The 25739-nt window shown below is 42.6% G+C and overlaps 1 protein-coding gene across 2 annotated transcripts in view; it reads left to right on the forward strand.

Moving 5' to 3' along the window:
• Positions 1 to 25739, forward strand: part of SLP1 (Calcineurin-like metallo-phosphoesterase superfamily protein) — a 131307-nt gene that overhangs the window by 103171 nt on the left and 2397 nt on the right. The gene's annotated exons all lie outside the window — the stretch shown is intronic.

Consider the following 25739-nt stretch of genomic DNA (forward strand, 5'->3'; position numbering starts at 1 on the left):
CCATCAACAAAGAACTCTCCACATTAGAGTATAACAGCAGAAGCATTCGAATTACTCAAAGTTGTCCTGAAAGTATTCCAACTTTTAGGCAGAGTGCATAGCAAGAAGGTTGCTTTGAACTCTTCATCAATATGAAAATCCAAAGCAATCAGCTGACTAAAATTTGAGTTAAACTCATTCAAATGTACAAACATGGCTGTACCCTCTTTCATGCGAAAGTCCATAAGTTTTTTCAGCCAATAAACCTTGATGGTTGCACTTTTCTAAGCATACAATTCTTCAAGCCTTTGCCACATTGCATATGCTGAATTCAACTTCTCAATGTTGAAGAGCAAGTTGTCTAACACTAAGAGCTCAATGGTAGAGCAAGCAAGCTTGTCCAAGTCATCCCACTCGTCTCGTTCCATGTCTGCTCGTGTGATTCCCTTTGTTTTGATGGGCTTTACATGTTTCTGCTGCACCAAGACATTGTAGCATTGTTTTTACTAGATTGTAAAATTATGGGCACCCTCAAGCTTCTTAATGTGCAAAAGATTACTCGTCACTGTTTCCAGCCATAATTTGCAGTCCCATATTGACTAACCAGTCACCAAAGGCAAGCCCAAATATGACACAAATGACCACAATGCACAAGAGTACCAACCAGCAATGAAAGTCCCAAGAGTGCAGAAATTTTAGATCTGGAAATGAACTTTCAGAATTAAAAAACGTCGTTTGCTGCACTCCTCAAGCAATTTCTGACACAATTAGAGACCAAGCCAATAGTTACACATGTGAAATCCCCAAATTTTCATTGTAATTTCTGGTCCAAAGGCATTCTCTAGCACAAATTTGACAATTTGGGTCAAAAGGCCCAAATTTTTAGAGGATAATCTATTCAAATTGCATCAATTCAAGTACCCAAGTGCGTATACCAAGCAATTCTTGCACAAATTGATGAAATTCTACAAAAGGCCCAAATTTTTCGGGTCCAGTGTGCACAAATTTCAGTGAAATTGAAGAAATTTCGCAGGAAATTGTGCACTCATTTCGCAATTTCTGAGTCAGATTGTCCACTTTTGCATTAAGTCCCTAAATCCGAGAAAAACCCCAATTTTCTTGGGGAGAAATTGGCTTTGTGCCTTGGCGTGTGAACGCCCGATGAAGAAGAAAAGAAAAAGAAGGATATTTCCCTTTTTAAAAAAACGTTGACCTTTGCTTGCTCGTGTGCCACGTTCGTGGCGACTAGTCCTAGTTGCCGGCAGATTCCCGTCTCGTCCGGTCTCGCAGCCCGTATTGTTTGTCCCATCCACTGTGTGCCTGCAGCATGTCACATCAGCATTGTTCGTCCATGCTGAACCTGTCGCCTTGTTGCCTGGGCCTAGTCGCGTCACAGATGCCGAGCCTGTGGTCACGTGTGCACAGCTGGTCACATGTGCACTAGCTGGTCGCATGCATGTCCCATTTGGCTTGCATCAACCTATTGCCTGTTGATTGCCTCTCCTGCACCTGCCAAACATTGACGACTGGTGCCTAAAGCTTTTGCTCGCTTGTCACACGGCTTGATAACCGTCACTGACTTCGGGAAACATGCACAGCCTATGAGCTCTAATACTAGTTTGTTGTGCAAGTGTGTTCGTGAGCTAAGCTGAGAGTGAAGGTGCAGAGAGTTAAGAGCAGTAGAGTGAGAGAGTGAACACGACACTTGATGTTTGGTACAAAGACTTGTGTACCACATTTTAGGTTTTGAATATATATAAAGTACAAAAGTGAAAGGGTGTATTCACACCCGAACACGGTCAAAGGCACGGTGAGCCTTTATTCCCAACAAGTGCAAGAGGCATGCCAAAGCTAGACAGACCACTTCATAGAAAATCAAGAGCTTTGATAAGATCTTGTTGCATGGGCCAAGGCCTTGGCTGCCAATGTCTCTAGTATACCATCTTCAAAGAAGTCTCCCAGTGCTACAAAGGGGTTGGATCACTAATGTTCACTCCACGAGGATGAAGTTGTGTGTGTAGAAGAGGAGGTAGAACTTGGATACTTGCAATCGCATGGAGTGATGACTCTACTAGCAGCATCAAAGGCTAGCTAGGCTGGAGGGCCACAGGCTTGTGGTGATGATTGAGTTGATTGCTGCTGTTGCGGTTTCTTCTTGGAGGGTAGTGGATGCTTTGGAACATGAACACGAAGAGAGAAAGAGATAGTAGGAAGAAGAATAAAGGAATAAATTTGCACTGACTGAATAATGAATGCTAAATACAAAGGGAGGATTGGTCAGTCCTCATACCCAACTGGAGGTGTTAGTGAGGGCACTAGATCATGCTGGAAATGAAGATGGTAGCAGCAGCAGCAGTACCAGAGATGGAGGAATATGCAGGAAACAAAGGAGTGAATCAGTAACATGCATAAGATGACTGAATCCGCCCATCCAGTCAGCTATAAATAGCTGAACAATGCCAAAACTAGCCGACGAGCTGCTACCTGGCCAACTGCATTTAATGCAGTCAGCAGCATATAAAAAGCCAAAAAATGCAGCTTATGTGGCAGAAAAATTCTAGGAGTTAGGACAATGTCTAACACCGTGGCACAGGTTGGAAAATGCAGAAAATGCTCAAGAAACTAAAGAAATGCACACTAAAATGCGAGAGCTCCCATGTCTCTATCAGATTCTGACAAGAGCTCTCGGAGATGACAAATTGACAATACTAAAATAGGGAGGCTAACAGCCCCTGTCAGATCTTGGGAGTGTTTGAAGACCCAACAGTCTCACATGATGAGATCCGTTGCAATTTCCTTCATGGGACAATAAACCATGGATAACTCAAAATCCACGATCCGCTCTCGAAGATAACGGTATTGAACCTCAATCTACTTTATAGGGGCATGGTTGTCCACGCGTAATTGAGTGGGTCCTTTCTTGGGAAAACCAATCTCCGCCAAGATCCAATGGAGCCACACTGTCTCCATAGAAGTTGAACAAAGAGTGCGGTACTTTGCCTATGTAGAAGAAAGTGCCACGATAGGCCACTTCCTATTACTCCATGGGATAGCTCCCGAACCAAGGGAGAAAGCAAAACTCGTAGTGGATCGTCTCGAATCCACATCACATGCCCAATCAAAGTCATTCCATCAAGAAAGAATTGTGACCTCTCCATATATGATCCCATAGGATCGAGTCCCTTGTAGATAGCCCTAAACATGCAAAGCAGCCCTACAATGAGCCTAAGTAGGAGTCTTTATAAAAGAAGATAGCAAAACCACCACAAAAGAGATGTCTCAGATCAGCCAAATGAAACAACCAACAAGGCACATGTAGCAGGTAGCATCTCGAAGGGGATTACTTACTGCCAATAACTTGGACTCAAGATCCATGGGGCAAGAAATAGGAAAACACTCGACCATACCAAACTCCGAAAGTAACTAGGAGATGTACTTGTGCTAGGAAATAAAGATGCCATATGCCATCTTATAAATCTTTGGAGCAAGAAAAAAAAGCTTGGAACTTCTCGAACTTTGGAATGGAAAGTCTAATGGCTTGAATACCTGTATTCCTGTCCGTTAGGAAGGAGCTCATAGCCTCTACAACAAATAAGAAAAGGAGAGATACAAGGAGGCATCCTTGTCTCACTGACCTCTAAATAGTAAATCTAGCACCTTTGGTCCCATCAATGAGGACCTGGTTGTGAGCTTATGAATATAGAATCGATACACATTTGATCTAGTGGCTCTGGGAAACCCATCTTCAACATGGTGCCTTCTAGAAACTCCTAATCAACTCTATAATAGGCCTTCTTAAACTCAAGAAGTTGAATGATGAGATTTTGTTCCTTGGATTGTCCAAGAGCTATGAATTCCTAGAAGGTGAAAATATTGTCAAGGATGTTGTGCTCCGAAACAAAACCAATCTAGATAGGGTGAATGAGGTTAGCATCAAGAGATATAGTCTAAGACTGATCATTTTGGCAAGGATTTTATATGTTGTTTCAAACAAAGTGATTGGTCTCCATTGGGTGATCTCCAATCTGTCTACGTTGCCCTTTGGGATAAGGTGAATCGATCCCTTCGACATCCTTTTTGGCATATCTCCTAATGCCATGATCTCTTGAAACACTGCTAAACCTCTTGTGCTGATCATGTTCCAATAAGTAAGAAAGAAATCCCTACCCAATCCATCATCCCCTAGACATTTCCCCAATGGTTCGAAATCGGCCTCTCTCAGTGGCACGGCTCTGATACCATGTCAAGAATCGCGTGGTGGGGGGAACTTGCTTAAGATGCTGCGCCGAACACACACAGAATGCATAAGGAGAAGCTCACTCAAGAGACAAGAAGAGAGATAGAGGCCAAAACGTTTTCTTGCTGGTTTCTTCTTCTTCTTCCACACACTTTACAATGTACACAAAGTATAGATAAGATACAACATAAAGAAAAGTGGCCTACTAAGTCAAACAATGTATGAAGGCTGGAAGGGAGAGGCAGCTTCAGTTACCCCCGACTACCTGCCTGACCCTAACCAAGGGGTTTGTTAACCGCGCCGGGAAGGTGGACCGAACCCGCCGCGAGAGGTCTCTCCGTTGAGCACTACTTGAAGTAGGAGGAGGCTTGGGTGCCAGAGGGGGCTCTGGCCGTAAATCCCTCGCCTTCCGGGCCCTGCACAAAAGGCCAACGTGACTCGGGATTGGATCTCGAGGCCCGTATACTAGTCTATGGGTGGAATCTTGAATTAGTAATCCCTATGGATTGTTGGATAGCCTTCAGGCAGATTATGGATAAGCCTACGGGCTGGATGTTATAAATGTATTCCAAAGATAAATATGATAAGTTGTTGGAAAGGAACTTGTTTGACATTGCTTTTCTATGTCAAGTGCTATGATTACGTGAAGGAACCAGTGCCTAACGAGCTAATTAAGGAAGCTGATTGATGCATGTCCAACTAAATGTGGTAGGTAATTAAATAACTAAAACAATGACAATATGCTAGGATAATCAATGTTTGGCCCTTTTCTTAAAGTCTCCTATTCTAATGTTCTAGTTGCGATGGAAGCCTTTTGTGGTGAATCAAGATTTGCACCTTTTCTTGGTAAGACCCATTATCATAGGATTTTTAATTTCGAGTGTGAAAGTGGAATATGCTTTGTCTTGTGGAAAGATTTCATGCTTTGTCTATAGAATGGTAAGTGATAGACTTCTTAGTCAGTGGATTTCTCTAACTTGCCAGCTGAACGTACTCAAATACCTCTCTCCAGTCTCTAAGGACGTTTTTCAATCTTGCATGGGCATTTTTGGCAAGTGGCACCCTTTCCAAATGGTTTTTTTAGCATTATCCATAATTAAATATTAATTTTTAATCTTTAAATATTAAAAATTAATCTAATAATTATTTCTGCGCCTTGAAAAATAATCTAACTAAACAACAATCAAATTGGCTAGGCAACTTCCATTCCGGAGTGTCTTTGCACCATCTTTGACCATCAGATTGGCATTAGGTACCATTAAATGCCACTTCTCCAATGTCACCAACTAACACTTATGGCTAAATGAATGATCTAGGCCAACAACTAGTACCAAATACCACCAGGTATTTGTGTGGCATAACTTATAGCAATTTTTGCCTTCAACATCCTGTGATTTTCTCAAGTCCCGCGTAAGTAAATTTACTCTAACCCCAGTTACACCTCACATGTGCAACATTTAGTTAACCATGTGATTAAAAATGAATCCACATGTTAAGCGAGGTTTCAAAAATACATGTCCTCATGACAATGTAGATAGGGAGAGAGGATATATGCGGTGAAAGGGGAAGTAAATGTTATGAAGGAGGCCAAATCAGAGTATAAGTATCATGCGAGAGTCTCTTTCTAGGCACAAGCAAGAGATAGAGTGAACAAAGAATTCTTTTGCACCATAGGTCCTAGACACTCTAGACACGATGTTATGCAGCTTAGAAGAGTAGATGGATGCCTTGTCCAAGGACCATAGGATGTTGGTCAGGTGGCCACGGATTATTACACTACTTTGTTGGGCACGATAAGAAGGCTTCCAAGATTGGAGAGGGATAGAGAGATTGTGTAGCAGAGTACTAAGAGAGTGGTCACAGAGAGCATGAGGATACATTTGATGGCCCCATTCTCATTGGAGGACCTGAGGCAGCCAGGGGCAGGAGAAGACAAATCACAGCACGTGACAACATCTACAAGTTGTTGAGACAGGGGGCAGCATCAGTAAATGATTGATTTTCTTGAGTTCTTTATGAAGAAAGTCCAAATTTTCTCTCCTTAGCACTCTTTCTCATCTCTCAATCTTTCTACAGCCCTGCTCCAAAGATTACAACATTGAGATCACTAGAAGCTGAGGAATTTCAGATTTCTCTACTCTAAACCCTAATTTGCAACAAAAATTAGGGTTTTGCAGCAACTTTGGGAAGCGTGCCAGAAATTGGAAGCCACAAGACTTGGATTCAACAAGGTTGAAACTGTTTTCAATCGAATTCAAATGGAGGGACCAGAAAATCAATGAATTTTGAGCATTTTGCATCTCCATCAAAGCAAGTGAAGGCCAATTGACTGTCCGAATCAAGGGGCAAATCAAATTGAAGACTTTCTGGTGATTTTGGGCACCAAGGGGAGTTGGAATATTGAAAAGGATTGAAAGAATCCCATTGTACATCAACTTATTCAATTAATTTAAAAAATACCAAAGGTGGCACCAGCTTTGGTTCCAACAGGGTGTCCATTGTCCAAGATTGTAAGTTATTTTGCATTTCTCAGTTTTATAATAAATGTTACTGCTGTAACAAAGTTGTAATCAGGGAATTACCACCTATCCACAAAAGGAAGGCTAGTTTTATGGTTTCACAGCCGGAATGCTACACTCAATCCCTTCATTTGGTGGGCCCAAGGCACCTAATTGCAAGCCAAAGCTTTGTGTTAGTGCTGATTTTTCCTCTCAACTAAGAAATTACAGCAATATATCTTCATACAATGAGATGGACACAAGCAGTGATGATACCTCTCAGTATGAACATTCACATGGGAATGAAGGAAATGCAATGCCTGACCTTGGACAAGGCTTAGACCATGGACAACAATCTAAAAATGTTATCGTTGGGCAAGATGCACGACCTTCAGGATATAAGGAGGCTTAGGATTAGCAAAGCGAAGAGGAATTTAATGACTAGTTCAAGAATCGGATGATGACAATATCAAATCTCTTTGTTGAATTGGTAAGGGATCCTCAATTTATCCAATTTTTCAATGCTTCAAAGGACAACAAAGGCAAAAAAAGAAGACGTCTTTTACACCTTCGGGACAGCAAGGTGCACCGAAGATAATGCCAAATTCTTCATTTGAAGCGCCCAAAGATACTAATGAAACAAAACAGTTGGTATCAATAGGGCAAGGAATGCAAATGCAAGGCCATCACAGAAGTGCCAATCTGATGAATTTTGAACAACCGAGCATGCATGCTATGATGAAGCAGCCATGATATTTTGGTGAAAGTATGATTTTTCATGCATGGTTGGACAAAGACCGTATACGGTAATGTATGGCACAAATCCCTATGGTATGCAGCAACCAATGCATGGTGTGCAAGGCCCAATGTATTCATGTATGGATGGTAATATGGACAACCCCATGCATGATATTGGGGCACAAAGTGACAAGTTTTGGCAATGCCTATATGCAACCCGTTGAGTTTTGGACTCATGGTTTTAATGTTGGTCATGCAAATGCTTTGTATAGTGTTGGTCATGAGGAGAAATGTTGCTAGTGATGCATGCAATGTATGGGAAAATGTATCTTTGTATGGCTAGTAGTATGCAAATTCCCATGCATAGTCACATTGCAATGGTCCAAAGTATGCAAAAAAGAATGTTTCCTAATGCATCTAGTGCTCCTAGCATATCAAGTGCACATTTTTTGCAATGAGTTTGTGATTTGTTTGGGGTCACATTTGCAATAGTTTGTGATTAATTCTCAGATCAGCAAGTGATCATTTTATGATCAGATTATGCTTCGATTTCGATGGTTTACATCTGGTTCTATGGACAACAGTATGTGTTATGATGCCATTGATGATTTAGCCATGGTTTATACTTACTTATACTATGCTATGGTTTGGTTTTACCTGATGAGTTGAGCTCATGGGAAATAGACTTGTCACATGATAATCTGGCAATGTTTTTGAGATTCTTTACGAGTCTTATGTTATGTTATAATTGGCTAGTAATTTTCAACATGTGTTGGATATATGGAATGGTTGAGCAACAGTACACAATGTTGTGTCAACTATGATGCCTTGTGAAAATTCCAGTCCACTAGTTTGCTTTTGATGCATCTGGCAATGCAATCGAGGATGATTGCAAGGATTTTAAGGGGGAGGGTTGTCATGAGAACATCTATTTTTGAAGCCTCACTTAACATGTGGATTAATTTTTAATCACATGGTTAAGTAAATATTACACATGTGAGGTGTAATTCAAGTTAGAGTAAATTTACGAGCTCGATGTCTAAGAAAATCACGAGATGTCAAAGGAAAAAGTTGCTTTAAGTTATGCAACACATATACTTGGTGATAGCTGGTGCCAATTGTTTGCCTAGGTCATTCACTTGGCTATAAGTGTCAATTGAGGTGACACCAGAGAAGTGGCATTTAATGATACCTAGTATTAATCTGATGGTCAAAGATGCTACAGAGACAATCGGGAATGGAAGTTGCCCAGGCAATTTAATTTTTGGCCAGTCTGATTATTTTTTAGGCATTGAAATAATTATTAGATTAATTTTCAATATTTAAAGATTGAAAAATAATATTTAATTATTAATAATGCGAAAAAAACCATTTGGGAAGGCTGCCACTTGTCAAAAATGCCCATGCAAGACTGAAAAACGTCTTAGAGGCTAGAGAGAGGCATTTTAATACATTTAGCCTACAAGAGAGAGGAAGGAAATATTGCTGGTTTGATTTGCAACCATTGGAGGACCTTTTGAGGCAGCTAGAGGCAAGAGAAGACCAATCAACAATAGGTGATAGTATCTACAAGCTGTTGAGACATAGCAGCAGCAGTAAATGACTGATTTTCTTTAGTTCTTCGCGAAGAAAGTGTGAATTTTCTCTCTCCTCAGCATTCTCTCTCATCTCCCAATCTTTCTACAGACTTGCTCCGAAGATTACAGCATTGAGATCACCAGAGGCTGAGAAATTTCAGATTTCTCTACCATAAACCCTAATCTGCAGAGCAGAAATTAGGATTAAGCAACAGCCTGGGGAAGCATGCCAGAAATTGGAATCTCCACGACTTGGATTCAATAGGGCTGAAGCTGTTTTTAGTAAAATTCAGGTGTGGAGGAACCAGCAAATCAAATGAATTTGGAGCATTTTGCATCCCCGTCAAAGTGGGTAAAGGCCAATCGATTGCTCGAATCAAGGGGCAAATTAGATTGAAGACTTCGTGATCATTTTTTGACACCAAGGGGAGTTGGAATCCCGAAAGGGATTAGGAGAATCCCATTGTACATCAACTTCTTCTTTAATTAAGTTAAAGAAATACCGAAAGGGGCACCAATTTTGGGGCCAACAAGATGTCCGTTGTCCAAGATTGTAAGTTATTTTGCATTTCTTAGTTTTGTAATAAATGTTACTATTTTAACTAAGTTGGAATGAGGGAATTACCACCCATCCATGGAAGGAAGGCTAGTTTTATACATCTTGATTATCTTTCCTCCTCCGTTTGAAGTATTTTCAATGAGGCTCTAGCAGCCCTCTCTTTTTCTAAGAGACCTTCGCTCTTGCTCCTAGCCTTCTCTTTAAGAAAGGAGCTCACCTCCTACAAACTCTCATGCAAGTCACTAGTTGCCCTGCCTGCTAAAAATGACTTGGCTCTCTAAATCTTGGTAATATCATCTCTCAATTCTTCATCGTAATACAAGTGTAGAGGAACTCTAATGTTGGTAAGCTCCCTCCATAAGAAGCAACTGTAGCGTTGCGTGATCCGACAAAGCATTTTCTGGAACAATACTGACTAGACCCCCCTTGTCACAAGCCTAGTCATCTACATAAAATCGGTCCAATTGGGAGAAGATCCTAGCACTACCTATTCCATCTCTTTTGGAGAATTGCAAGAAACCTGTAAAACTGTCAAACTTTGCCATGAACCAAAGGTCCTATCCTCTAATAAGAAAGATAAAATCCTCCCAAGTTGCATGCTCTCCTCCTCTAATAGTGTCTATGCATCTGTCATTTCTATCCTCCAAGGCTTCAACCATATTAAAATCCCCACCTACAATCCAGTGGTCAACATGAGGTACAGATAGAGTAAGCATAGTCCAAAAAAAAATCCTCTCTCCCTTTGGCTATTAGGGGCATATATGACAAACAAGCCTATTAACACCTCCTCCACTCTCACATATACCTAGAGTGCTCTCCCTACTATAAGGATACCCCAATCTTGTATTGCATGAAGCCAATGCTCACCAACACAAAGGCATACACCTGCTTGTATCTTTGAGGCTCCTACAATAGGCACTCGATACGTAAAACTTCCTCCAAGCAACAACTTCCCAATGCGCCAAGAAATTCTCTTTTTTGAGAGCTGATGCTCGTGCAGTATAAGAAAATCAATTGATCTTCCAACCAATGCTCTATGAAGATCTTGCCTCGTAAGGCTCCATCCTTGGTAGAAAAGTCTTCCACCAAAGCCTTGAATGTTCCATGAGAGTATCCTCACGGAGATCTTCTAAGTCTCTCAAACCAGCATGGCTCCATGGACCATGTCTATCTCTTTTTCCGCTAAGTGTTTACTCTATCCTGTCTCATCACTGCAATTTTTGCAGCCTCGTGAAGAGATGGGAACTCGATGGAGTCTAAAGAATCATCTGACTCTATGCCAAACTCCTCTCTCCCTTCGATGAGTAGCTAGATCCACCTCTCTCTCCATGGGAATCTCTCTTGCTGAGTATCAAGGACCTAAGAAACAACTACTCCGTGCAGGCCTCAACTACGGGAACCATATCAAGTGTTCCAAGTGCATCCATCACTGCCTGACAAGGCTAGGGGGTGTGAACTAGCTGCTTTCCCACATGGGGAAGTCATTGCCGCTCTAGTTCTTGGTGATATTGTAGGTGGCTGAACCTCTGTCACATGTGGCCTGGGAGAGGAAACCTCAAGTACAGTTATCTCTGCTGCCTAAGGTGGCTTTTTCTATATGCATTAGGCATGGGATCCCTAACAACTATCCATCGTCTCTTGGCCTATTGCTCTCGCCCTTGCCTCTTTCTTTGCCTTCTCCTTTTTCTAGCGGCTCATCTCCTCTGCCACTCCCTCTCACTCCTCTTGCAAAGCAAGGGCTATGTGGACTAAGCTTTGTGAAAAGTTTCAACACTTACATATTCAAAGAGATTAGGAATTTATAATTGAGGTTAGAAGCATCTAACATTATTTTAATAAGGGTACAACCCTAGTTGTTCACATTGGATGGACATATCAACTTGTCCAAAACATCTTGTCTAGTAAGACACGTATGATGATGTCAAATGGTGTCTGATGGAAACTCTCCAACTGTTTGTGACCATTTGGGGTTACTTTTGGGGTAAATTGTAGGTGTTGTTGAGACTTCCTCTCCACAACACACTTGTACATACCCCCAATCTCTCTCTCTCTCTCTCTCTCTCTCTCTCTCTCTCTCTCTCTCTCTCTCTCTCTCTCTCTCTTTTTTTCATAAAAGGTAATTGTATTAATTACGAAAAAAATACAAGATTACTTGATTACAAGATACATGATGACACTAAGCCATCATGTGAAGAGGTTCCAGTACTAAGAAATACAAAGTCATGGCAAAGACGCGGAGGAAATTGCCATATGCCAGGGACGTAAGTCCTACCTAGAGAGCATGTCAGAATGCTGGAGAAGATCTAGCTGCCAATACAAGAGGCCCTTAAGCCTAGCAATATGCCGTTGAACATTATAGGCGGAATCAAAAAGAAAAGCATTCCGAATGGTCCAGTTATGCCAACAGCCCTAATATCAAAGAAAGTGATACACGAGCTTCATATGTGGCTGTGTCGAAGTGGGGTATTTGGGCTGCCCAAACACCCAATCAAAGGGGCGTAGCGAGAAACCAACCACCGCTCGCCAAACGGCTAACAAGAATAACCAAACTTTCTTAGCGATGGGACAAGAAATAAATCGGTGCCGGGCGGATTCCACACTAGTGGTGCAAAAGAAATAGTTGCCGTTGGAGATTCATTGCTTGGAAAGAGCTGAAGCAAGCGGAAGACCACCAATCATCACCCTCCAAAGAAAGACCTTATATTTGAAGGGTGTCTTGTTCAACCAGCCCTCCATCACAGTTGCCCTCCACCATGACCGGGATTTACGCAATCCCCATAGAGTATTCGCTTTAGTAACCAGCCATTGATGATCTTTAATCAGAAGATGATACACCTGGTTAGCGAAAGCCTTGCTTAAATTCAGCCGGCCTTCGAAGTCCGAATCCTGCCAGGGATGATCCGAAGCAAGGGCAGGAAAGGGTTGTCTGCTCTGGAGCACCATCAAAAGTTATTCCCATAAATGCCTATATCCACGAGGGATCTTGAAAAGCCTCCTAGCTGTACGAAACGATATTAGCACATTGCAACTGACAAGGGTGGCATCCGCGATTGAAGTTAAGCCCAAACATGCCATCCGGTTGAATTGTGGTCTAAGCTCATGTTTACCTTTCCATGAAAGTAACCGCGAGACTGCCAGCAATTCCAATTGAAAAGAATTAGTAGCTAAGCGATCCTCCGCTGGATGCCACCGAGCCTTCCGGAGGACCAGTTTCCAGGAACATACCAAATGGGTAAGCAGCAATGAAGAAGAACTGGAGAACCGCGAATCAGCATTAAGAACATGCCACCAAGAACTCTAGATTTGGGTATTGTCGTGCAGAAGCCCATAATCCTCAAGGAAATAACGGGCTATAACGACCCACGGATGATGATCCGAGCACATGGCGCGGAAAAGAGACCAACAAAGTGCCAGCATGTGAGTTTGGGTATCTAAAATAGCCTCTCCACCCATGCATTTGGGGTTGCATGCATGCGACCAAGAAATCCAGGAAATACCTGCATGTAAGGAATCCTTCTTCCATAGCAAGAGCATTCAGAGTCGTAGTAGTCCAGGGCAGTCGTGCAGAAGCCCATAATCCTCAAGGAAATAACGGGCTATAACGACCCACGGATGATGATCCGAGCACATGGCGCGGAAAAGAGACCAACAAAGTGCCAGCATGTGAGTTTGGGTATCTAAAATAGCCTCTCCACCCATGCATTTGGGGTTGCATGCATGCGACCAAGAAATCCAGGAAATACCTGCATGTAAGGAATCCTTCTTCCATAGCAAGAGCATTCAGAGTCGTAGTAGTCCAGGGCAGCAATGGCAAGAAATATGTGAGCATTGGCAACATAATTGTCTGGGCTACTTTGAGGCGAACATGAAAGGGCCAGGCCTGAGACTTCCAATACAGAAACTTAGTCGCCAGTTTCTGAGAAATCCACTGCAGAAGCTGCTTTGGGGGAACATCAACACCCAAAGGGTACCTAAGATTCCTGACAATGGAGCCACGAGGAACAACCATACCTTGCCAGTCCAAGGACTGCAAATCCGACTCCGTGCAGCTGAGAATGGTTGATTTCAACGCATTGATGCGAAGGCCGGACGCCCGACCAAAGAGAGCCCAAACATCCAATGCTTTTCGAATGTTATCCTTGTCCGCATGCAAAATCATAAAGCTGTCATCAGCCAAGGATTGACTAATAAAGTGCTGTCCAGAAGGAAGTGACAATCCAGCCAACTAAGTAGAAGCTGCCATATGAGATAACATCGAAAGAACTGGATGAGTCGCAAGGGCAAAGAAGAGAGGGCTCAAAGGGCACCCCTGCCTAACAGAGCGAGCAAGGACAAATGGCTCAGTAACGCCTCCATTCAGCATGACTCGCGAAGACGCCGCAGCACTGATGGTGTAGATTAGATGAGACATCCAAGCACCAAAGCCCATAGCAAGACATAAGTTCAGCAACGAAAGACCATTCTAGATAGTCAAAAGCCTTTTCCAAGTCCGATTGAATCAGTACGACCTCCTAATCAGAGTGCCTTGCATAATCAATCGCCAGTTGCGCATTTAATACATTGTACAGAATGTTTCGGCCCTTAATGAAACCATATTGGAGAGGGTGTACAATGGCAAGGAGATACTTATGGAGCCGATTCGCCATTACTTTGGAAAAGATTTTATACATAGAACCCATCAAAGAAATTGGGCGCCAATGTTTCAATGTAGACGGCGAAGGAACCTTTGGAAGTAGTTTAATAAGTCCTTCTTTCCATGAGGAAGGCATGATCCCCGTTTCCCACACCTGCTGAAACAAAGCCTTCAATGGTTTCACCAATTGGGTAGCAAAAGCCTCAAAGAACTCATTGGTGAGACCATCCTAGCCCGGACATTTATCCTTGGGCAAGTGTAACAAACCGTCCATAACCTCCGCCTCACAAATATCTGACTCCATAGTAGCTTGCATGTCCTGCGGAACCTGATTGCGGACCAGGTCATAAAAAACCGAACGGGCCTGAGTAGTTTGGGTTGAAGGTGGATAAGTGGAACCAAGAAGGTCGAGGAAATAATTCCTGCACATATGCACAATAGTCTACGGATCAAGGACCAGGTGGCCTTCTGCATCCTGGAGTCTGGTCATATTCTCTCGAGCAGGAGAGGCATGGAGAGCTCGAAAGAACTTATGAGTCTGACACGCACTATCTTGCAAAGTCTCTGTCAGATGTTGCAATTCGGCCTGCTGATACGATTTCAATTGAAACTCTTTAATAAGATCAGCCACCCACATTGCCAGTGCTAGCAAAAATGCATCATCTGGAGTGTCCACCAGCAGAGAACGAACCAAAGCCAACAGGTCCTCCACTGCTTGTCGACGTCGCCGACAAAGAGGCATGATGGATCCCATACCACCGAGCAACCCGCTGCACATTAGAGAGCAATCGTTCAAATGAAGCAATGCCCTGAGAGGAGAAGTCCAATAAGAATCTATCAATCAATTGCTACATATAGCCCTGAAAGATTGCATGCTTCAAGTAAGACGAGTTGAAACGCAAAGGGAGACTCTCCAGAAATTTCTTAAAAGGTGCAATGGGTTGTGCAAGCAGCTCAAGTTGCAGAGGGAAATGGTCCGACAAGGCATATTGTTGCAACACTTTCATTTTGAGCATCTCATGAAGGAAATCATCATTCTGCATGATGTATATGCGGTCCAACCGTGACCATGTTGTTGCATACTGGGCAGAATGGAAAGTAAACCCTGTAGAAGACGGGTGTAGCCAGGACCAGAGATCTTGCTTAAGAACAGCAAGAGCCAACTCATGCCACATACGACTTTCTAGCACGTCCATTACCGAATGCTCCGATGTGGACTGGGAAGAATCAACACACATATTGAAATCCCCCATCAAGAAGCCCCATCTGCCAAGTGACAAGGAAGTCTTCAAAGTCTGCCAAAGCTCCCGGCGAGATAAAGGATCATTCGGAGCATAGAGGCCAAGTAACCATAAGATCTCCCCTTCAAATAAAATTTCAATCACCAAAAAGCGGCCATGTACATCATTTTTAATAAGAACAAGCTGATATTTTTCATGTACAATCATGAGCGCACGCGAATAATGCATGGCCTGTGTCCCTACATAGAACAAACGAAAGCCATGGCAATCCACAACTTTTTCGGCTTCTCCATGACTCTTGTGCTCAACAACACACAGGACATCCCACTGATGCTCATGCAATACAGTCCACATGGCATGTTGCTTGTGGCGAGAACAAATTCCTCGCACATTCCACATGGCTATTTTCATGTGTATTTAAAACAAAATCAGGTATGAGGCACAGCTTGCCTCGATTTGACTTTTTCTGCGAGAATGTCGAGGACTCCCTCATCCAAGAAATCCGCCAACATAGCAAAAGAGTTTTGAGGACCAGATTTTGAGGTAGACAGCATATCTACTGGCTTGGGGATGGGACGGGGATAACGACGATCCCACGGGGTAATGACGTTGCCTCTGGTATCAAAAGCCAGCTTAGCAGGTGGACCCTTTGGACAATCCGAATACACTCTCCTAGTGGGCTGAGGACGGGGGGCAGAGGAAACCATAGCAGGAGCAGAGCGCTCTGAAGACAACATTTCTTTCCTGCGCATATAGGTACACATGGAATCTTTTGAGGTAGTAGGCACAGTATTCTCCATGCCAGCAACAACCTTGTTGCCTTTTTTTGCGCGTACTTCGACCCAGTCAATGGCATGGGAATCCAGACCCGAAACCTGTTGTTTACCTTTGTCCAAAACTTTAGGTGGGTGGATAGCATCCTGTGACGTAACATCACACACCATATTTTCCATGGGCAGCGCAACATGCCCAGCATCTGAAGTGTGTTGCTGCTCTGGGCATTCGGCCATAAAATGCCCCAATTGTCCACAGGAAAAGCAATGTCCTGCAAAATTGTCCCATTTCAAACGAAAGTGTAAAGGATACATGCCAAAGCAATTGAGACGTAACCAAGCAGGCCTTTTCCTTGCAGTGTCCCATAACATACACAACCGGTTGCGATTCACGGCCCTTAGACTTGGAGGGACCAGAACTGTGCCCACAGCGGCCATAGCGTCCTTCAACAATAGCCAATAGACAGCCAGACAATTTTCCACTTCAACCCACACAGGGCATTCACGTTGCAGCAGACGTTGGAAATCTGCCATTGGGCGCCATGGTACATGGACCAAACGGCGATCAAAAAACAAAGGCAGTTTAGACAGGAGAGCAGCACGGTGCGTCTCAGATTTCAACAGCACCTCAAAAAAACCTCGAGGCCCAACAAAAATCTCTTCAACACATTCCCCTTGTAGCAGACTGTGCAGCCACTAGCGAATACGGGAAAGCAGTGGGATTCTACCAGTGAAGAAGAGTATCACAGCGCGATCATAAAACACTGAAAAGGAGCGCAAGACAGTTTTCAGGTCCACAGTGGCTTCTAGAACATCGTCAGGTGCAGAGTCAGAAAAGACTTCTTGATTATGTTGAACATAATCGCCAAGCAAAGTGTTGGTAAATTCCAGCAAATGCTCCCAGTAAACATCCTGAGAGTCCACAGAATCCGAAGCAACTTGAGCATAGGAACGATCCTGATGATCCATTGTCTCTTCCGAAGTATGCTTGGTGCGTTTACCTGCAGGCTGGAGGTCAGGACCAGGGGGCATCTCTTCGGTGCACGGAACCATATCCTCAGGTTCCTCGGTATCAGAATCCGGACCAAGCGTTGCCACCGTTTGGTCTATAAAATCCAAATCCAGACCAGCCATATTGTATCACTGCGTATACGTGATCTGTGCAAGGTTGCAGTCGCGTGCTGCCAGGTGATGGCTCTCTTACTCTGACTCGGCACAACAAAGTGCAGAGGGCAGACACCCACGGATAGCAGGCACAGCAACAAGCAGCGCTCTCAGTACTGTGCCGTCTCCTTCCAAGGCTCGCGGTAGGACAAAGTGCAGCTCCTCTCTGCGCTGTATGTGAAAGGCGCCTCACAGGCCCGTAGGTATACAATGCGCCATGGATAGCATCACTTTTGACAAAAGGCGACTCTGGTCGAAACCCTAAAACGCACAAAGAAGCAAGCAGGAGCAGGCAGTCGTCAGGCGGGTGGGTCTTCAAGCGCGCAGGCAATCGTCAGGCGCGCAGGCAAGCGTCAGGCGGCAATCAAGCGCGCAGGCAGTCGTCAGGTGGAAGTCGTCAGGCGGTAGTCTTCAGGCGACGACAGGACGGAACGCCAAACGGATCTCTCTCTCTCCAGCACACTGACCCAGGGAATCGTGCAGACACAGCAAGTCGTCATGCGCGCGGTGGCTTGCAAGTGGTCAGGTCGACGTCGGGCAGGGTTCAAGCGTACAGGGCAGGGCTGCACAGGTCAGGCCTCCGCGCAGGGCCTCTCTCTCTCTCTCTCTCTCTCTCTCTCTCTCTCCATGAAGATGATTGAATTAAATAGCAATATTTACAGCAAACCATTAGGTTAACTAAGAAAAACATAACAAACACAAATCAATCCAAAAGGCCTCTAAGACCACAACACACAAATATCACACAGAAAGGACAGCCGGAGTGGAGTGAACAATATCCAGCCAAGGAGCAGCAATGTTAGGAAGAACCAAGTTAGATGAAACCATAGAGGAGATGTGCCATAATGATAAACCGCGAACACGGGCCACATGACCATGGATACCCGAGGCAGAATCAAAAGTAAAGGCATTCCAAGTCGCCAAATATGCCACAAAGCTATCCAACTAAAGAAATAGAAAAGGCGGGAATGATCTAAATGCAAAGCGGACATAGAAGGCATCCTTCCCATAATCCACGAACGAGCTAATATCTATTGTCTGTTGAGTCACTAAGGACCACACAGAGGAAACAAAACTCCAAATTTATCAAGCAACAAGGCAAGAGACAAAAAGATAAAGCAATGTCTCATCGCATGTTGTGCAAAATACACAGTGACCATGAGAGATCTTGCAAGCACACAACACATTCCTAGTTGGAAGACCCCCAATAAGCAACCTCCATATGAAAACTTTATCTTGATAAGGAATCTTAGACTTCCAAAGTTGAAGAAATCTTTCTTGCCACTTCTTTTTGCTGTCTTGAATATGCCATATTTTATTGGCCTTTCCAATGATCCATCTCTTGACCTCGATCATCTAATGATAGATCTAATTAGCTGACCTATTCTTGAAATCATCAGGTAGCACAAACATCCAATCCCACGAAGGAGATGAGGATTGTAAACACACAATGGAGAGTACCTTAGCAGGTGCTCCTATAAGGACAACCAAATGTCATGATAGCCACGAGGCACCCAAAAGTATTAACGAATGCATTGAAAAGAATAAAGACGGGTTTTCCCTATGAATGACACCATCATGGACTGTTTGCAGCCCCAAGTGAGCCATGCGATTAAACTTTTCTCGTTGCAAGTCTTCATCAGGCCAATCCAACAACTTGGAGGTAGCTAGCACTTCTCTTTGTAGCAAATTCTCCTCCTTACAAAGATCAGGAGGGTGCCAAACTGCGAAACACAAAGTCTCTTGCTAGGATGCAATCAAAATGAGAAAGGAGAAAAGACTGGGAGACCTTAATAGGCCTCGTGGAATTCAACACATGCCACCAAGAAACTTGAATAACCATGTGACCATGTGAGATATCAATCTTTTCAATGCAAAATTTTGCAATATCTGTCCAGGGATGACTCTACATACATAAAGCCTACAAAAGTGCCAATGTGAAAGCAACCATATGGAAATTAACATCCAATAAAGTTGCTCCCTCCATCCTTTTAGGAATACTCACATGTTGCCAAGAAATCCACACTTGGCCCAAACAATTCCCTTTCTTTTTCCACAACATGAAGCGGATAGGTTGAATCAGTTCCAAAAGAGACTTTTTAGTCCAAGAAAGTAAGGGCAAAACAAACGAGACTATACTAATCATGATGCATTGAGCAACTTAAGTCTCACATGAAGAGGCCAGCCTTGAGATTTTCAATACATAAACTGATCGTGCATATGGGATGATATCCAATCAAGCAAGGCGCAAGTAACTATATCCATACCAATAGCATAACCCAAGTGTCCGATAATATCTCCTTTAGAAATCACAACTCCTTGTCAATCCAAAGCTTGCAAATTACTCTCCGTACAAGAAATTAGTGTAGATTTTTGGGCATTAATATGAAGCCCCAAAGCTAAAGCAAAGAGATTCCATGTAACTATTATTCGATTCACATTAGTCTGATCAGCCTTGAGAAACATAAAGGAATCATCAGCCAAAGATTGGCCCAAAAGTTAGGCACCACTGGGACGAGACAAACCAACAATCTCGCCTCTCATATGAAGAGGCCAGCCTTGAGATTTTCAGTACATAAACTGATCGTGTATATGGGATGATATCCAATCAAGCAAGGCGCAAGTAACTATATCCATACCAATAGCATACCCCAAGTGTCCAATAATATCTCCTTTAGAAATCACAACTCCTTGCCAATCCAAAGCTTGCAAATTACTCTCCGTACAAGAAATTAGTGTAGATTTTTGAGCATTAATATGAAGCCCCAAAGCTAAAGCAAAGAGATTCCATGTAGCGATTATTCGATTTACATTAGTCTGATCAGCCTTGAGAAACATAAAGGAATCATCAGCCAAAGATTGGCCTAAAAGTTAGGCACCACTGGGACGAGACAAACCAACAATCTCGCCTTTTATCAGCCAACTTATCCAAAAAAGAGAGCATTGGGTGAGCAAGGAAAATAGCAAAAGACCGAGAGGGCAGCCTTGCCGAAGAGAACGAGACAAGGCAATTTCATCAATAGTCCCCCCATTAAGTACAATACGTACCACATTACCATGACTAATGGTATCAACAAGAGAAGTCATGCGAGGACCAAAGCCCATGGTAGACATCAGCTACCATAAGAAATACCAGCTGACATGATCAAATGCCTTTTCAAAATCAAGCTGAAACATAACAACTTGCTAGCCAAAGGCTTTGGCATAATCAATCCCTAGTTGAACATTCAAAATGTTATGCATGATATTTGGTCCCTTAATGAAACCATACTGGCATGGATGAACCAAATGTGGGAATACTTTCTACAATGTATTGGCAATGATTCTAGAAAAGATTTTATACAAAGAATCCATAATAGAAATGGGTCTCCATTGTTTCAAGGAAGTCAGAGAAGGAACCTTGGGCAACAATCGAATCATTGCAATCTTCCAATCTAAAGGCATCAAACTAGAATTCAAGACTTGTTGACACAGGCGAGTTAATGGAGCTCATTAGGAAGCCCATCCCAACTAGGGCTTTTCCTACGTGGTAAATGGGATAGCACATCCTCCACTTTAGCCTTTGAGATATCAGCCTCCATTAAATCAACCCATACAAGCTTAACCTAATTACTAACCAAATCACAAATGTATCAACGAGCAGAGAGAACAGCATCAGAAAGAATCTCTTGTAGACCCAACAAAGATTTATAATAGTCGATGTACATTTGAATGATGGAGATAGGTTTGGTAACCATATCACCTTGCTCATCCAACAAACGCAAAATATTTTCCCGAGCATATTTCTAGCATAAACGAGCAAAAAACTAATGAGTTTTGACAGTTATTATCATGCAAAGCTTCCACTCGGGCTAGCAATTTGTATTTAGCATAGTCCTCTTGAAGAGATTGAACTATGCATGTAACCAAGTCATCAATAGTATCCCTTGAGTGATATAGAGACGACAAGTGAGCCAACAAAGTTTGTGAATGCTACAATTCAGTTCAAAAAGAAGAAGAATGTTGAATATCATGCTATAGGGACAACACAAGTGCATTATCCCTAAAAACAGCCCGTGCTTCCATACCCGTAGATAGAACCCTCGAGCTAAAAGAAGCAATCAATTGTTGGATACACTTATTTAATGAATTTATTGCTTACTATAAATTGCTGTAAATAAGTGTATTTTCGGGTTTCACCATCCTTTTATGAAAAGGAAGGCTAGTTTCAAGCATCCTTGTGGAGTGGCCAGATAGGTTTTATGTGGGTTATTAGGACACCTATGTGGGGGGCACATAGATCATGGAGTTTCTAAGAACTATGCTAGCAAATCATACCTTGGCTCTCCTTTCTCTAAATGCACTTGCCTCAGCCTTCAACTCATGCTCATGTTGGATTCTGAATTTGACTTATGAGCAAGAGGAGGTGCGTAGACTGATCAGACAGCTATGGATCAAGAAAGGACATAGTGTCAAGGACTACAAAGGAAATGACAGAGATGATTGAAGAGTCCAGTAGGATTTGTCAGGAGGCAGCTCTCCATGCAAGGCAGCAATGTTGTGAGGAGTGCTTTGAGACGAGATTTGAAAGCCATCCAAAGTTTGCTATATGACTCCCTCGAAGATCATACCCTCCATGCATAGGAGCTCCACATACGAACAGCTCTGGCAAGGGACTGAAGGACAAAGTTTTCTTTACCCACCTAAGTTGCCTCCTAGGCATAGAAAGAGAACAATGTGTATTGAGAGTTGTTTAGGTGCATCAGCCTAATTCCTTAGGAGACTAGGTCCATAATTTGTGCAATTAGTATGGGAGAGTTGGATCTTGTCGTGAGGAGGTGATGGGGCTGGCTATTAACTTTTACATATAACTCTTCTAGCAAGAGACTGTATCAACTCATGTATTTTGTTGTAGGAAGCAAATGTGGGTATGGAATCTTGTCTCTAAATGACAAAGGAGATCGAGCATTTATTACATGGGCCTTTCATCACTGAGCAAGAGATGTTTCATGGCTTCCAATCATAGGACTTGTAGAATTGGCCAAGAGAGTACATGCTCTCCAAGGCCTTTTTCTTCACCTATTGGGAGGAAAAGAAGGCTCCCTTCCTACAATCCTTTCAAGAGATCTTTAGCTCAGGTAAGATGCCAGGCTGTTTGTCCCCGCGTCTAGTCTATCTCCTCAGATGTATAGGTTTATGGAAGTATATATGCACGACATGGCTACATTCTTGCTGGGGTTGCGTTTTCTTGGTTATATGTTGATCTTTCAACCTTGAAAGTGGTGTAGCTACTTGTTGACAAATAGATAACAATCAGTTGACTGTCATGTGACTTTGCATTTGGCTTATTGTATAGCTAGTGATCGTATTTGTGAGGTTTCGCTATCATTTGCGTTTAAAGTTACCCAATGAAATGGATGGATGTGCCTAGTTTTATTTGGACCTGGTACATTGTTGCAACCTGCACTTGTCCAATTGATTGCTTGCCGCTTTAACCTACATACTCTAGGTTTGACTTCTATTGCATGCTAGGTGCAATGTGTAAAGGACTGGCCCACACCATCCATTGCCACTTCCTTGCATGGTTTCCTTGGTCTATCCTCATTTTATAGGCGATTCATCAAGCATTATGCCACAATTGTAGCACCCTTGACAGATCGGTTGAAGGAGTCATTTTTTTGGGATGCTATTGCTGATCGTAGCTTTAATCAACTGAAGGAAATTCTTACTTCAGGCCCCATCCTTGCATGCCCTAACTTCTCAAAAGAGTTCACCATTCAGTGTGATGCTAGTGGCAAAGGTATAGGTGCTATCTTGCTGCAAGAACATAGTGTAATTGCTTTTGAGAGTTGTAAGCTTGATGAAAAGGATATGCAGATGAATGTTTATGACCAAAAGATTGAAGAGCAGAACAAGCAGCTGAATATTGAAAAACACATGATCAATGAAAGAGATGGTGCACTAGATGTAACCAAGAAAAGGACTCCACTATGAGAATCAAGATTTCAATGATAGTTGACACACTCCACGAACTAGGAATCTGCAAGTACAAGACTAATTGAATATGCCCACACTCTGTCCTTTTATAGAACAAAATAACAGAGTCGTCCTACGACAAATAGGTTGGTCAATATATGACCACAAACAGGTGACTGGGGCTATATATATGAGCACTCCCTCTCCCATTCATTGAGTTGTCACACAGTTCCTGCTGGGCTGGGGAGGAGAGCCGGAGAGCTGGTGGAGCTTCCTGTGCGGTATCACTTGTGTACATCATTGTCTCTATGCTTATGATTGTGTTCTTGTCTTTCTTCTTATTTCCATGCTCATACTCATCTTGATTCTGTTATGCCTCCACTCATTGTGCATTCCCATGGGACTCCAACCACCAGATGTTCTACATCAAAAATAGATGCACATGAGCTTGTTTTCTCGATATGCAGAAAATTAATTGGGTTATCAGAAATCGTGATTGAGCTGGAAACTCTCCACTTGGCTGTTGTATGCAAGATTGAAGATTATCTAGTCGATACTGGTGGCTTATGTGCAATAACTAAATTGATTTCTTCATCTCAGCCTTGTCAAAATCACAAACATTAAAAGGCATTGAGACTTACGACTGCACATTAAGTTTGCGCTCTTTTTTTCAATAAGAGGCACAGAAGCACATCAACAGTTTAAACATCTGTGAGCATGTATTGTCCAGAGACTCCACTCTTCTTATCTTGGACTATCATTCTAGCATGTATGTGTATTGGGACTGCATTCTAGCATGTGTGTGTATTGGGACTGCACTCTAGCATATATTGGCCAGAAACTCCAGTCTTCTTACCTTGGACTATCATTCTAGGATGTATGTGTACTGGGACTGCAGTCCACACTGATGCTTTTTAAGCAATCTGAGCTTTTCCCCTGTTTGCAGTTGAAGAATTTGCATAAGGTTGGAATTTGTACTTTTCAAGATGGGAAGACAAATTTTCCAGAGGCACTCAAAATATGTGATTTGGACCATTATAGGCATTTTGGGGCTTATTCATGTGTCTGTTTCACCCTTCTGAGTTGTTTAGAATGACCCATAACAGCAATTCTCGACTTCCTTGAAAGTTACTTTGCAGACAGCACTTGAAGTTGATTGTGTCTAAGTCAGGGATATCAGAGCATGCAAAGATGTGTGACGGGGCTAAATTTGCAAAGGTTAAAGGGAAATGAGGAGCCTCTGAAAAAGATAGTGCTTCTGTGGAGTTTTACAAGTACTTCTGTTGACACAGCACATTGTCCCTGCTGTTCTTGCTTCGGTGAGACAGTGCAACATGGTTATGGAGCTGTTTTGATGCAAAAAGTTTCTACACGTATTTTGTCCTTTGCTTGCCCTCTGATTTCCTACTATTCATCACTTCAAGAACTCCTTGTTTTTAAGTTGTTTTTTTACTAAATATGACAAACTAGTGGTTGATTTTGCCTATTATCTGAATAGACTAGGTTTTGGGCACTTGGATGATTCGGATTGGTTTTCAATCTTGACAAGGGCTCTTATGTTATTTTGTGTGTGTGTCAATCCTTACACAGCTGTGATTGGCTGCAACAGATAGACTCTCTGTTGTTATGTCAGTTGTTCCACACTTTTCTTGTAACATTTTAGAGGAAGATACTCTTTGTAAATAATGGTTTTACATAGAATTCTGAGGGAGGAAGGGAGGTGTTTCATCTCCTAAAATCAGTGGTTTGTAATGCTTTCTTACCTGGTTGTGAAAGTGATGCACGTTTCTTTTCAACAGATCAGGTGCCTGTGTAGCTGTCTGAAGCATGAAGTGTTTTTTTCCGTAGTCTCAATGGTGATCTAAGTGCTGTTATGTCTGTTCTCTCTCTCTCTCTCTGGTGCACACATTATGTATTCCTGATTTTAGCTTTATTGTCGTGCTGTAATCCTTTCTACTTTTAACCTGTCTTTAACACCATCTAAACTATTTGGCTGATATATTGATATTTTTAAACTTATTTTTTCATATGCTTAAGGGTTATGTAAATTAACCCTGTGTCACAAATTAACGGATAAAAAGGAAGCTACTTTTATATGTTCACATAGTGTGGTAGTGTGCCTTGCTAATTAGATAATCAAAATAAACCTGTTGAGGAAAGTGGGATATCTTAGTCTTAATGACTAAGTGCTTATGATTAGGTTGCCTTGATAAGTCAGGTATGGTTTCTGCATATTTCTCTCTCTCTTTAAAAAATTCTGTGCATTTGACACATTTAGGATAACGAGGAAGGCAAAAAGTTAGTGAGGAGGGTAAAAAGTTGGTCTTTTGCTACCTTGGCATAGATGCACAACTTTAGCCACAGGAACTATTTTACAAACATTGG

Source organism: Lygodium microphyllum, chromosome 1 (genome assembly GCF_053477565.2).
Source record: "Lygodium microphyllum isolate KBCC chromosome 1, Lygodium_microphyllum_v1.1.10, whole genome shotgun sequence".
Classification (NCBI taxonomy): Eukaryota; Viridiplantae; Streptophyta; class Polypodiopsida; order Schizaeales; family Lygodiaceae; genus Lygodium; species Lygodium microphyllum.